General features: G+C 43.3%; 1 long non-coding RNA gene across 1 annotated transcript in view; it reads left to right on the top strand.

Annotated features, from left to right (window-relative positions):
- Nucleotides 1–350: 350 nt before the first annotated feature.
- Nucleotides 351–13,413, top strand: part of LOC138671933 (uncharacterized) — a 31,281-nt gene continuing 18,218 nt past the window's right edge. Inside the window, exon 1 of the long non-coding RNA XR_011319487.1 lies at nt 351–472. This is a non-coding gene — a long non-coding RNA (uncharacterized lncRNA). The remainder of the gene's footprint in view (nt 473–13,413) is intronic.

Genomic DNA, 13,413 nt, shown 5'->3' with positions numbered 1-13,413 from the left:
ATGGGGACCAGCCAGAGGGCGGGAGGCCCAGAGAGCATTGATTGACTTTGAAGAATGTGAAGAAGCGGAGACTCTCTCTAGGGCCTGGAACATAAAGGGGATCATTGTAGCGATACCCTTATTACTGTGAACATTGTTCTCACTAGAAACTAGATATATAACGTAGTGAATTAGTGCTGCAAGAGTTATTGTGCGTTGATAAAAACTTTGCTATTATTGTATATTGAATATTGTAATATGGAAATACCCTGTTCACCGCAATTCTCTTTCTGTTCATATCATCCACACCTATATTTACACCCAGAGAATAAATAGATAAATTGTTACGTCCGCCTTTTCCTTGTCTGCGTGTTGCATACAGTGATCTGCTTACAACTGTATGGATAAATGCCCCCTATTTGAGGAAGCCAGTCAGGCGAAACGGCGCTGTCGGGGTCGTTGTGGAACAGTACTTATCGGGATAGCCAATCATGTAAGTTTACATATATTTCACTCCACTTTACAGCTTAGTACATTTGGCTTTGTATGCGGGATAAGTACATTTGTTTGTAGAGGGTGTTTGGGCCCCATTTAATCAAGCACTGTGCAGTATTAGGAGGGAAAAATGGTAACAAAATTCTCATTGGGGTCTGTTACAAACCCCCAAATATAACAGAAAGCATGGAAAGTCTACTTCTAAAGCAGATAGATGAAGCTGCAACCCATAATGAGGTCCTGGTTATGGGGGACTTTAACTACCCGGATATTAACTGGGAAACAGAAACCTGTGAAACCCATAAAGGCAACAGGTTTCTGCTAATAACCAAGAAAAATTATCTTTCACAATTGGTGCAGAATCCAACCAGAGGAGCAGCACTTTTAGACCTAATACTATCTAATAGACCTGACAGAATAACAAATCTGCAGGTGGTTGGGCATTTAGGAAATAGCGACCACAATATTGTGCAGTTTCACCTGTCTTTCACTAGGGGGACTTGTCAGGGAGTCACAAAAACATTGAACTTTAGGAAGGCAAAGTTTGAACAGCTTAGAGATGCCCTTAATCTGGTAGACTGGGACAATATCCTCAGAAATGAGAATACAGATAATAAATGGGAAATGTTTAAGAGCATCCTAAATAGGCAGTGTAAGCGGTTTATACCTTGTGGGAATAAAAGGACTAGAAATAGGAAAAACCCAATGTGGCTAAACAAAGAAGTAAGACAGGCAATTAACAGTAAAAAGAAAGCATTTGCACTACTAAAGCAGGATGGCACCATTGAAGCTCTAAAAAACTATAGGGAGAAAAATACTTTATCTAAAAAACTAATTAAAGCTGCCAAAAAGGAAACAGAGAAGCACATTGCTAAGGAGAGTAAAACTAATCCCAAACTGTTCTTCAACTATATCAATAGTAAAAGAATAAAAACTGAAAATGTAGGCCCCTTAAAAAATAGTGAGGAAAGAATGGTTGTAGATGACGAGGAAAAAGCTAACATATTAAACACCTTCTTCTCCACGGTATTCACGGTGGAAAATGAAATGCTAGGTGAAATCCCAAGAAACAATGAAAACCCTATATTAAGGGTCACCAATCTAACCCAAGAAGAGGTGCGAAACCGGCTAAATAAGATTAAAATAGATAAATCTCCGGGTCCGGATGGCATACACCCACGAGTACTAAGAGAACTAAGTAATGTAATAGATAAACCATTATTTCTTATTTTTAGTGACTCTATAGCGACAGGGTCTGTTCCGCAGGACTGGCGCATAGCAAATGTGGTGCCAATATTCAAAAAGGGCTCTAAAAGTGAACCTGGAAATTATAGGCCAGTAAGTCTAACCTCTATTGTTGGTAAAATATTTGAAGGGTTTCTGAGGGATGTTATTCTGGATTATCTCAATGAGAATAACTGTTTAACTCCATATCAGCATGGGTTTATGAGAAATCGCTCCTGTCAAACCAATCTAATCAGTTTTTATGAAGAGGTAAGCTATAGGCTGGACCACGGTGAGTCATTGGACGTGGTATATCTCGATTTTTCCAAAGCGTTTGATACCGTGCCGCACAAGAGGTTGGTACACAAAATGAGAATGCTTGGTCTGGGGGAAAATGTGTGTAAATGGGTTAGTAACTGGCTTAGTGATAGAAAGCAGAGGGTGGTTATAAATGGTATAGTCTCTAACTGGGTTGCTGTGACCAGTGGGGTACCGCAGGGGTCAGTATTGGGACCTGTTCTCTTCAACATATTCATTAATGATCTGGTAGAAGGTTTACACAGTAAAATATCGATATTTGCAGATGATACAAAACTATGTAAAGCAGTTAATACAAGAGAAGATAGTATTCTGCTACAGATGGATCTGGATAAGTTGGAAACTTGGGCTGAAAGGTGGCAGATGAGGTTTAACAATGATAAATGTAAGGTTATACACATGGGAAGAGGGAATCAATATCACCATTACACACTGAACGGGAAACCACTGGGTAAATCTGACAGGGAGAAGGACTTGGGGATCCTAGTTAATGATAAACTTACCTGGAGCAGCCAGTGCCAGGCAGCAGCTGCCAAGGCAAACAGGATCATGGGGTGCATTAAAAGAGGTCTGGATACACATGATGAGAGCATTATACTGCCTCTGTACAAATCCCTAGTTAGACCGCACATGGAGTACTGTGTCCAGTGTTGGGCACCGGTGCTCAGGAAGGATATAATGGAACTAGAGAGAGTACAAAGGAGGGCAACAAAATTAATAAAGGGGATGGGAGAACTACAATACCCAGATAGATTAGCGAAATTAGGATTATTTAGTCTAGAAAAAAGACGACTGAGGGGCGATCTAATAACCATGTATAAGTATATAAGGGGACAATACAAATATCTCGCTGAGGATCTGTTTATACCAAGGAAGGTGACGGGCACAAGGGGGCATTCTTTGCGTCTGGAGGAGAGAAGGTTTTTCCACCAACATAGAAGAGGATTCTTTACTGTTAGGGCGGTGAGAATCTGGAATTGCTTGCCTGAGGAGGTGGTGATGGCGAACTCAGTCGAGGGGTTCAAGAGAGGCCTGGATGTCTTCCTGGAGCAGAACAATATTGTATCATACAATTATTAGGTTCTGTAGAAGGACGTAGATCTGGGTATTTATTATAATGGAATATAGGCTGAACTGGATGGACAAATGTCTTTTTTCGGCCTTACTAACTATGTTACTATGTTACTATGTATTACACCCTGCTGCAGTAGTCCAGCAACACATAAGCTGTGTAGTGAAGCTTGGGAGACTATTGGTTACCCACAAGTATACTTAGGCTCAATTGATGGATTTTTGATGGCTATATGCACATGGCATTACCTGGTACTGTATATTTACTGTTCCCAACCATATGTACTGTGCGCTTTACCCCTGGTTTGTGTATTTTTTGTGTATTTTATGAAATTATATTTATTAAAAATTGGTTTTAATTTTGAAAATCTAGTCCATGCCTTTTTTCTCCCAGATTATATTCTGGGGATTGGTGGTTTATGAATATGATTTTGAGGTGTGCAAAATTTTTTGGGACTTTTGATAAATTTGTATGGATAAATAGTAGACTGTAGCATAGGTAATGACATTAGGGTAAGATAGAGTTAATGTTTGAGACTAGCCCACAGTGGGAGGGGATTAGTGTTGGGGCAAGTCATAGGGCAAGTCATTGCTTTCTGTAGATAGCTGGAGTTCAGTGTGTAATGTTAGGAATGCTGCCATTGGGGTGATCCACACTAAGAGGAGACTTGAGGATAAGGATGGTGAGATCCTAAAGAAAGGGTGACTGATTAGTCACAGTAGCCTTCCAGAGGAGGCATCAATGGATAGGACACCACATACCTCCACTCTTGCAATGCTGAAGGTAATGGGCCTAAACAGGTCCGAGTTTGTGGGACTAGTGAGGGTCCTGAGCGGTAGATTCAAGGTGCCAGTAGTGGAAGAAATAAGACATGGAACCGCTTAGCAAGTAACCAGACTCACTAGTCAGGACTGTGGCATTCAGGCTAGGCTGTGGTGACTTGGGACAAAACAGAGACACTGCAGAGCCCTGGAGTAGAACTACAGAGGAAAAATATGGTGTAAGCGAAAATTCTTTATTCCATACAGGAAACGACCACAAGACTTTGTGCCCGCTATCTCTTGTATATATACTTTGCTAATTATCATTCAGTAAAGACTCTATGTTTGAAAAACAGGCTCCTTTATTTAACTGTGGAACCTATGTTCTTTGTCTGTCTGCACTACCAGCTGCATGCAGACTGATGCCCTCACAGCAAAAGTCTACAGACCCAGCCAGGACTCACACTTTCATGTAGTGCTATGGGGCTTAAATGGAGACAAGTGCCTCGTTCACGGCTACCACCTATGCCGGCCTACACAGGCATGGTTGAGTGAGATTGGTTGGAACAACTGGATTTCAACCCTATATTGATGACTATGGATTTAAATTGTTATAAATGCTCCTGTAGTTGTAATGTGTAGGTGTCCCAATACTTTTGTTCACATAGTGAACAGGTATTTCAAGTAAAAAAAAACTGACAATATTTATGGAGAAAAGATTTGTCACTCATTCAAGTTCGAGTATTGAGTCCTTTGTCATCTCTGCTGAGGGCTTTGAAGTATTAGCAGGGGTGTACAAAGGAATCATGGGGCCAATAGCTGAAGTCCTAATTGCTGACTCCCTCCTGCACAAATATATGAACACAGTATAGCGACCTCCACACAGTATAATGACCTCCGTACAGCATAGTGGCCCCCATACGTCCCTTTACACAGTATAATTGCCTCCACACATTGTAATGGCCTCCATAAAGTATGATGGCACACAGTTTAAGCGCCTCCCCACAGCCTTCCACCCAGAATAATGTCCCTCACACAGCCATCCACAAAGTATATTGCTCCTACACAGCCCTCCACACTGTATAATGCCCACCACACAGTATAATGCCAAACACAGCCCTCCACACAGTATATTAGTTATTACACAGTATAATGGTCCCCACAGAGACCTGGTACACAGTTTGATCACCATTACAGTATATCCCGCCACACAGTTTAAAAGCCCTAAAGCCCAATACACAGTTTGATTACCCCTAAAGTCCCCTCACGTACAGTTGATGGCCCCTAGAGCTCCCCACACTTTATGATGGCTCTACATCTCCCTACACAAAGTATTATTGCCCAACAGTATATTCCCCACACCTAGTATATCCCCATACAATGTACTCACTGATGTAATCAAAAGAAAATTATTCACCTCTGTATTCCCACTGCTCCGGCTTCTGCAGAATGTGTTTTTAAGCTCCCTACAGAGGGTGTGACTTAGACATTAGAGCTCAAACGCAGAGAATATGATGGAATAAGAGCTGACTGCTCCTTGTTCCATCATTAGCAACTGTATTTGCGTCCACGTGGTCTGCTGCTATTAGTTAGCTACTGAGTATTAGGGTACATTTCCATAGGCTTATTTTGAGTCCAAGTGCTGTTTATGAAAAAATGGAATTTTTTTTCATGGACCAAATCCGTGTGTGAAAGAAAGCCACTCAAGTCTATGGGTGGGAAAAAAAAAATCGGATTCCATACGGAGCTACTGTATAGCATCTTATTTTTATGGATATATTGCAATTTTTTTAGCATAATAAACTGTATTTAGTCTTGTAAATTCTTAACAACTGCTAAAACAGATTGCACCTTTGTGACAAATGAGAAAAAAATCGTCTGAGCTTTCTGGGTGAAATTCAAATAGTTTTTTTATACACACATGTGAACCCATTAGAGTATACCTGAGGTTCATGTGGAAAATAGCCCATGTGCACTATATATATATATATATATATATATATATATATATATGCGCTGTATAGCAAGGACATGCATCAATAGTAACGCTATGTGTCCATTTACCAATATATGAGTGACTTACAGGTGCTTCTCACAAAATTAGAATATCAGCAAAAAGTTAATTTATTTCAGTTCTTTAATACAAAAAGTGAAACTCGTATATTATATAATGTCATTACAAACAGAGTGATCTATTTCATGTGTTTATTTCTGTGAATGTTGATGATTGTGGCTTACAGCCAACGAAAACCCAAAAGTCATTATCTCCATAAATTAGAATAATTAACAAAAAACACTTGCAAAGGCTTCCTAAGTGTTTAAAAGGTCCCTTAGTCTGTTTCAGTAGGCTCCACAATCTTGGGGAAGACTGCTGACTTGACAGATGTCCAGAAGGCAGTCATTGACACACTCCACAAGGAGGGTAAGCCACAAAAGGTCATTGCTAAAGAAGCTGGCTGTTCACAGAGTGCTGTATCCAAGCATATTAATGGAAAGTTGACTGGAAGGAAAAAGTGTGATAGAAAAAGGTTCACAAGCAACCGGGATAACCGCAGCCGTGAAAGGATTGTTAAGAAAAGGCTATTAAAAATTTGGGGGAGATTCACAAGGAGTGGACTGCTGCTGGAGTCATTGCTTCAAGGGCCGCCACACACAGACGTATCCAGGACATGGGCTACGAATGACGCATTCCTTGAGTCAAGCCACTCATGACCAATAGACAATGCCAGAAGCATCTCACCTGGGACAAGGAGAAAAAGAACTGGACTGTTACTCAGTGGTCCAAGATGTTGTTTTCAGATGAAAGTAAATTTTGCATTTCATTCAGAAATCAAGGTCCCAGGGTCTGAAGGAAGAGTGGAGAGGCCACAATCCAAGCTGCTTGAGGTCTAAGTGTAAAGTTTCCACAATCAGTGATGATTTGGGGAGCCATGTCATCTGCTGGTGTAGGCAGCGCATCCGTCTACCAGGAAATTTTAGAGCACTTTATGATTCCCTCTGCCTACGTGCATTTTGGAGATGGAAATTTAATTCTCCAGCAGGACTTGGCACCTGTCCACACTGACAAAAGTACCAATTCCTAGTTTAAAAACAACAGTATCACTGTGCTTGATTGGCAGCAAACTCGCCTGACCTTAACCTCCTAGAGAATCTATGGGGTATTGTCAAGAGGAAGATGAGACACCGGACCGAACAATGCAGATGAGCTGAAGGCTGCTATCAAAGCCACCTGGGCTTCCATAACACCTCAGCAGTGTCACAGGCTGATCGCCTCCATGCCACGCCGCATTGATGCAGTAATTGATGCAAAAGGAGCCCCGACCAAGTATTGAGTGCATTTATTGACCATACACTTCAGTAGGCCAACATTTTGGTGTTATAAAGTATTCTAATTTACTCAGATAATGACTTTTAGGTTTTCGTTGGCTGTAAGCCATAATCATCAACATTAACAGAAATAAACTATTGAAAGTTTATTATTTTGAGGGTGGTCATGGTGATCTCCACATTATATTAAGGGTAAGCAGCAGTATATTTGAGAACAATATTTCTGAGTCTTTCTACATTTCTTTATGATATGCCCTAGCATGATAGTGTTGATGGACATATGAGGTTTTCCCTTGGCTCTTTTGAAATTTCTATGATTCTGACATCTATGTAGGTTTTTCCATGTTTCTAATAGCACTTGTATACTATACAGGATTATATACCCCAGAATGTTTAGACTCAGATTGCGTATGATTATGCCCATTCGTGACATAAAATTGAAATTGATCATCTGTTATTCCTGTGACTGCTTATATGTGTGTGCCCACCACCTTTGTTACCCTTGAATCCCTCTGAAACCTTATACACATTTTCCTCTAATTGTTTTAATTCTATTCAATGAAATTGATTTGTATTTTATATTTGTTTGAGGGGTTTTGTGAATACTTTGATATTCACAATAGACATTAACATGAGTGACAATAGGCTACATATGTGAAGCCAAAAGGAGTGTGAAAAATTCATTTTTTTGTTCTTTTTTTCTTCCTTTGGTTTCCTTTGCTTTTTATTTGCCCAGCATGAAACTATGGAGATGGACTATAGCCATTTGATAAATATAGATAAGGAGATGAATATTCAAGGAAGTATTACACAACTGGGAAATGTGTACATACAATGTCTTTATTCTTGTTTATTTTATTTATGGATAATGTTTTATACTGCTGTTCATTATGGGATTTTGGCTAAATCTTGCTTATGTCTTAAATCCTTTGAATAAATAAATAATTAAAAAGAAAAGCCACTAAGCATTCCTTGCTCCACAGGATAACATGTACGCGCAGCCAAGCCAAATATGAGTGATAATGGAGGAACTGAAAGTTTCAAGAGTCAGCTGAAAGATCATTTAGCAGGCATCAAGCATAAGAGTAAAAATTGATCAAGGTCACTAAGGTAAAAGAATAGTGACTAAATCACAATGCCAGCTTCTGATGAATAATAGCTAGCTGTGGAGGGAACGTGCATTAACTGAGGTACATACTAAAGAGGCTTAGTGGGCCTGAGCATAGATGCACACCCCTACAAGTTAGGGTACAATGCACTACAATGTGGTGGCTGATACATGGGTGAATTTCTGCAGCAATATATATATATATATATGTATATATATATATATTTGTACCCTTATATTAAAGTAAGGAAAACCCACAATGTTTATTGAAATAACTGGAAACTAACGAAAAATTATTTGTTAATTAAATTTACTGAATATCAACTAAGGAAAAACAGAAAATTGCTTTTGAATTGTGGTTCAACAGAAGAAAAAAAAACTACACAAAAATCCTGAACAAATATGATGGTATCTCTAGAAAAGATTAAAAATAATTTGTCCATAGGGACATGTTAAACTTAAGGTACCGTCACACTGAACGATATCGCTAGCGATCCGTGACGTTGCAGCATCCTGGCTAGTGATATCATTCAGTTTGACAGGCAGCAGCGATCAGGATCCTGCTGTGATGTCGATGGTCGCTGCAGAAAGTCCAACACTTTATTTCGTCGCTGGACTCCCGCAGACATCGCTGAATCGGCGTGTGTGACGCCGATTCAGCGATGTCTTCACTGGTAACCACGGTAAACATCGGGTTACTAAGCGCAGGGCCGCGCTTAGTAACCCGATGTTTACCCTGGTTACCAGCGTAAAAGTAAAAAAAACCAAACACTACACACTTACCTTCCACTGTCTGTCCTTGGCGCTGTGCTTCTCTGCACTGGCTGTGAGCGCCGGCCAGCCGGAAAGCACAGCGGTAACGTCACCGCTCTGCTTTCCGGCCGCTGTGCTCACAGTGAGTGCAGGAAAGCACAGCGCCGGGGACAGACAGCGGAAGGTAAGTATATAGTGTTTTGTTTTTTTTACTTTTACGATGGTAACCAGGGTAAACATTGGGTTACTAAGCGCGGCCCTGCGCTTAGTAACCCGATGTTTACCCTGGTTACCGGCATCGTTGGTCGCTGGAGAGCTGTCTGTGTGACAGCTCTCCAGCGACCAAACAGCGATGCTGCGGCGATCGACATCGTTGTCGGTATCGCTGCAGCGTCGCTGAGTGTGAAGGTACCTTAAGGAGTGTCCTGTAATTAGCATCATAAACTTCTAATCAGTCAGTTTGCCTAATTAGGGATGAAAAGTAGTCATTGTGCTGTTTGGTATCATGGTGTGTACCACTCTGAACATGGACCAGAAAAATCTAAGGAAAGAGTTGTCAGAGGAAATTAGAAAGAAAATTATAGACCAACATTCTAAAGGTAAAAGTTATAACACCATCTCCAAACAGCTCGATGTTTCTGTTACTACAGTTCAGGGGTGGATTAAGGGTAGACAGGGCCCCGGGCTGTTCAGACACTGTGCCCCCCCCCCCCCGGTCATGTGACGGGGGTCAGGTGACGGGGGTCATGTGACGGGGGTCATGTGACGGGGGTCATGTGACGGGGGTCATGATATACCCGAACCAGATTATTCCAGAAAAATGGCCGGGCCCTACTCTACTGTAACCTTTTAAATATTTGGTAGAATCTGCAATACAGTTTAGGTATATTTTGACCAATAATATCACATACAAGGAACAAATACCACTGCAACTTGACCAGACCACAAATTACAACCACAGTGATCGAATAATATCACATACAAGGAACAAATACCACCGCACCATGTCAAGACCACATATTACCACCACTTGGTGACCAAATATCACATACAAGGGACAAATACCACAACACCATTTCCAGACCATATATTACCACTACATAGTGACTGAATACTACAATACTGATCAGTAAAAAACAACAACACAATACTATCACCATAAGTGCCAGTATTCACAGGAGATCTGTACTTAGTATGCAGTGTCTGTGTAGAGGTAATACAGAGATCACTGGTGGTATTATACACAGGACCTCTATATAGTATACAGTGTATAGTGTCAGTGTATAGGTAACACTGACTCACCAGTGACGTCTCTAGGTGAAGTCCTTCATCTTTCATCCAGCACAGACCGCCATCATTTCTTCCAGCCAGGACTCGTTTCTGCAGGAAATAACACAGTTATCTCGAGCTCCGCTTGTAGAACACATTACTTAATTTTTCACAACTTCTACATTACACCACATGAAGAAAAAAAGGCGATATAGTGTCACTCTGCACAGTAACAGGACCGACCCCCATTTAAAACAGTATACTCAAAAAATAAAATAAATACATCACTGCAGTAATAATATCCCTTAATTAGCCCCTATGGTAATAATATTCCACATCCTGGCCCCGTGTGTCTCATTCCTGGCTCCAGCCATATGTTCTCGCATCCTGCCCTCATGAGTATCCATTCTACCCCATATGATCTCCACATCCTGCCCCATATGTCTCCATCGTATCCATCCTGCCCCATGATCCAATCCTGCCCCATGTCTTTCATTCTGCCCCGTGTCTCCAATCATGCCCCGTGTCTACATTCTGCCCATGCCTCCAGTCCTGCCCCCAGTGTGTCCAGCAATCTGCCCCAGTATGTCCAGCATATTGCCCCAGTGTCTCCAGCATATTGCCCCCAGTGTGTCCAGCATTGCCCCCAGACAGTGTGTCCAGCAATCTGCCCCAGTGTGTCCAGCAATCTGCCCCAGTGTGTCCAGCATATTACCCCCAGTGTGTCCAGCAATCTGCCCCAGTATGTCCAGCATAGTGCCCCAGTGTGTCCAGCACATTGCCTCCAGACAGTGTGTCCAGCAATCTGCCCCAGTGCGTCCAGCATTGCCCCCAGACAGTGTGTCCAGAATATTACCAACCGTGTGTCCAGCAATCTGCCCCAGTATGTCCAGCATTTCCCCCAGTGTCTCCAGCATTGCCCCAGTGTCTCCAGCAATCTGCCCCAGTGTCTTCCAGCAATCTGCCCCAGTGTCCTCCAGCAATCTGCCCCAGTGTCCTCCAGCAATCTGCCCCAGTGTCCTCCAGCAATCTGCCCCAGTGTCCTCCAGCAATCTGCCCCAGTGTCCACCAGCAATCTGCCCCAGTGTCCTCCAGCAATCTGCCCCAGTGTCCTCCAGCAATCTGCCCCAGTGTCCTCCAGCAATCTGCCCCAGTGTCCTCCAGCCATCTGCCCCAGTGTCCTCCAGCCATCTGCCCCAGTGTCCTCCAGCAATCTGCCCCAGTGTCCTCCAGCCATCTGCCCCAGTGTCCTCCAGCCATCTGCCCCAGTGTCCTACAGCAATCTGCCCCAGTGTCCTCCAGCAATCTGCCCCAGTGTCCTCCAGCAATCTGCCCCAGTGTCCTCCAGCAATCTGCCCCAGTGTCCTCCAGCCATCTGCCCCAGTGTCCTCTAGCCATCTGCCCCAGTGTCCTCCAGCCATCTGCCCCACTGTCCTCCAGCCATCTGCCCCAGTGTCCTCCAGCCATCTGCCCCAGTGTCCTCCAGCAATCTGCCCCAGTGTCCTCCAGCATTGCGCTCAGTGTGTCCTCCATTCTAAAAAAAAACAAAAAACAAGCAGTCTCCTCACCTGTCCGGGCTCCAGGCGGCGAGCTCCCTGCAGCAGCGCACACTCGCCGGCGACTGACAATGACGTCAGACGCCGGCGACGTGTGCGCCTGCGGCCGACATCAGGCGCCAGCCTCCAATTGGCTGGCGGCTGTTGTCAACTATTGACGTGCGGGAGCGTGCCCGCACGTCAATAGGAAACCGCCGCAGCGCCGGAAGGGGCCCGGTGAGCAGATGAGAAGGGGCCCAATGCGGGCCGCCTCTCTCTGCCCACCAGGTACGGCGGGGGGGCACATAAATGTCGGCGGCGGCCGCCGGCATTCACAGATGATTATCAGAGGGTCAATCTGTGCGGTAGCCCAGGGCCCCCCCAGACCACTGGGCCCTGGGCTACCGCCCATATTGACCCTCTGATAATCCGCCCCTGCTACAGTTGTACATATTATTCAGAAATTTAAGCTCCTCTGAGTGAGTCAACCTCTCTGGGTGTGGCGACAAGAGGAAAACTGAAGAGACGGATAATATGAATGGTAACCAAAATGCCCAGAACAACTTGTACATCAATGTTATATCAAACCATTGGTCGCTGTCCTGGCCAATGTTGACTTCATGTCACAAAGAAGGAAGGAGAATACTGGGTTTTTCAATGTATCCACGCTGACCACACACAATGGAAATGTTGCTAAAAGCTTTATTGTGCGGACGCGTTTCGTGGCAGTCTCACACTTCCTCAGGGCCAAATAGTTTACAGTATCTGTTTACAGCAGTGGTTTTATACAGAATTTTCATGGCATCACAATTACAAACAAACTGACATCACTTCCTGTGGAAATGTCCCCTCCAGTGTCAGAATGTCATACACCAGTTACAATCTTTGGCCCTGAGGAAGTGGCAGATTGCCACGAAACGCGTCTGCACAATAAAGCTCTCAAGAATATTTCCATCGTGTGTGGTCAGCGTGGATACATTGAGAAACCTGGTCTTCTCCTTCCTTTGTGACATTGGTATCCACGGGAGTCTGCAGCGATCACTGTTTCTTCTCATATTCTGCAAGGGGTTGTGACCTTTCACAACCTCTAAAGGTGAGGCATGTACTATGGAGGACAGAGAATGAACTTCAATCCAATATTGCAGCCAGCATGCAGCCAGTGGGTAAGGAAAGGGTGAATCAAACACCCGAAAACCCCGCCCCTATGGCTGAAAATTGTTCCCTCCAAATTCAGGTGACAGAGTCCCTTTAAGAACCATACAATACCACATGAAGAATATGAACAGGTTTGGTGTTGTTTTTGAAGCAAAGCAGTCATGTATTTTTAATCTGGTACAACCCGTTTAGCGAGGACCTTGCACTTGCCATAAATACACAATTTAGTTGGTGTAGATGTTACTGTTTTTGTTCCTGTGCCTCTTTGTTCCTGAGATATGATCCTTTCTTCCCTGTATATAAATCTAGTCTAGTAAGTAGTGTTGAGCATTCCGATACCGCAAGTATCGGGTATCGGCCGATACTTGCGGTATCGGAATTCCGATACCGAGATCCGATACTTTTGTGGTATCGGGT

The sequence above is a fragment of the Ranitomeya imitator genome, chromosome 3, assembly GCF_032444005.1.
Source record: "Ranitomeya imitator isolate aRanImi1 chromosome 3, aRanImi1.pri, whole genome shotgun sequence".
Taxonomy (NCBI): Eukaryota; Metazoa; Chordata; class Amphibia; order Anura; family Dendrobatidae; genus Ranitomeya; species Ranitomeya imitator.
The sequence above is the reverse complement of the archived record's forward strand: the minus strand, read 5'-3'. Positions and strand labels throughout refer to the sequence as shown.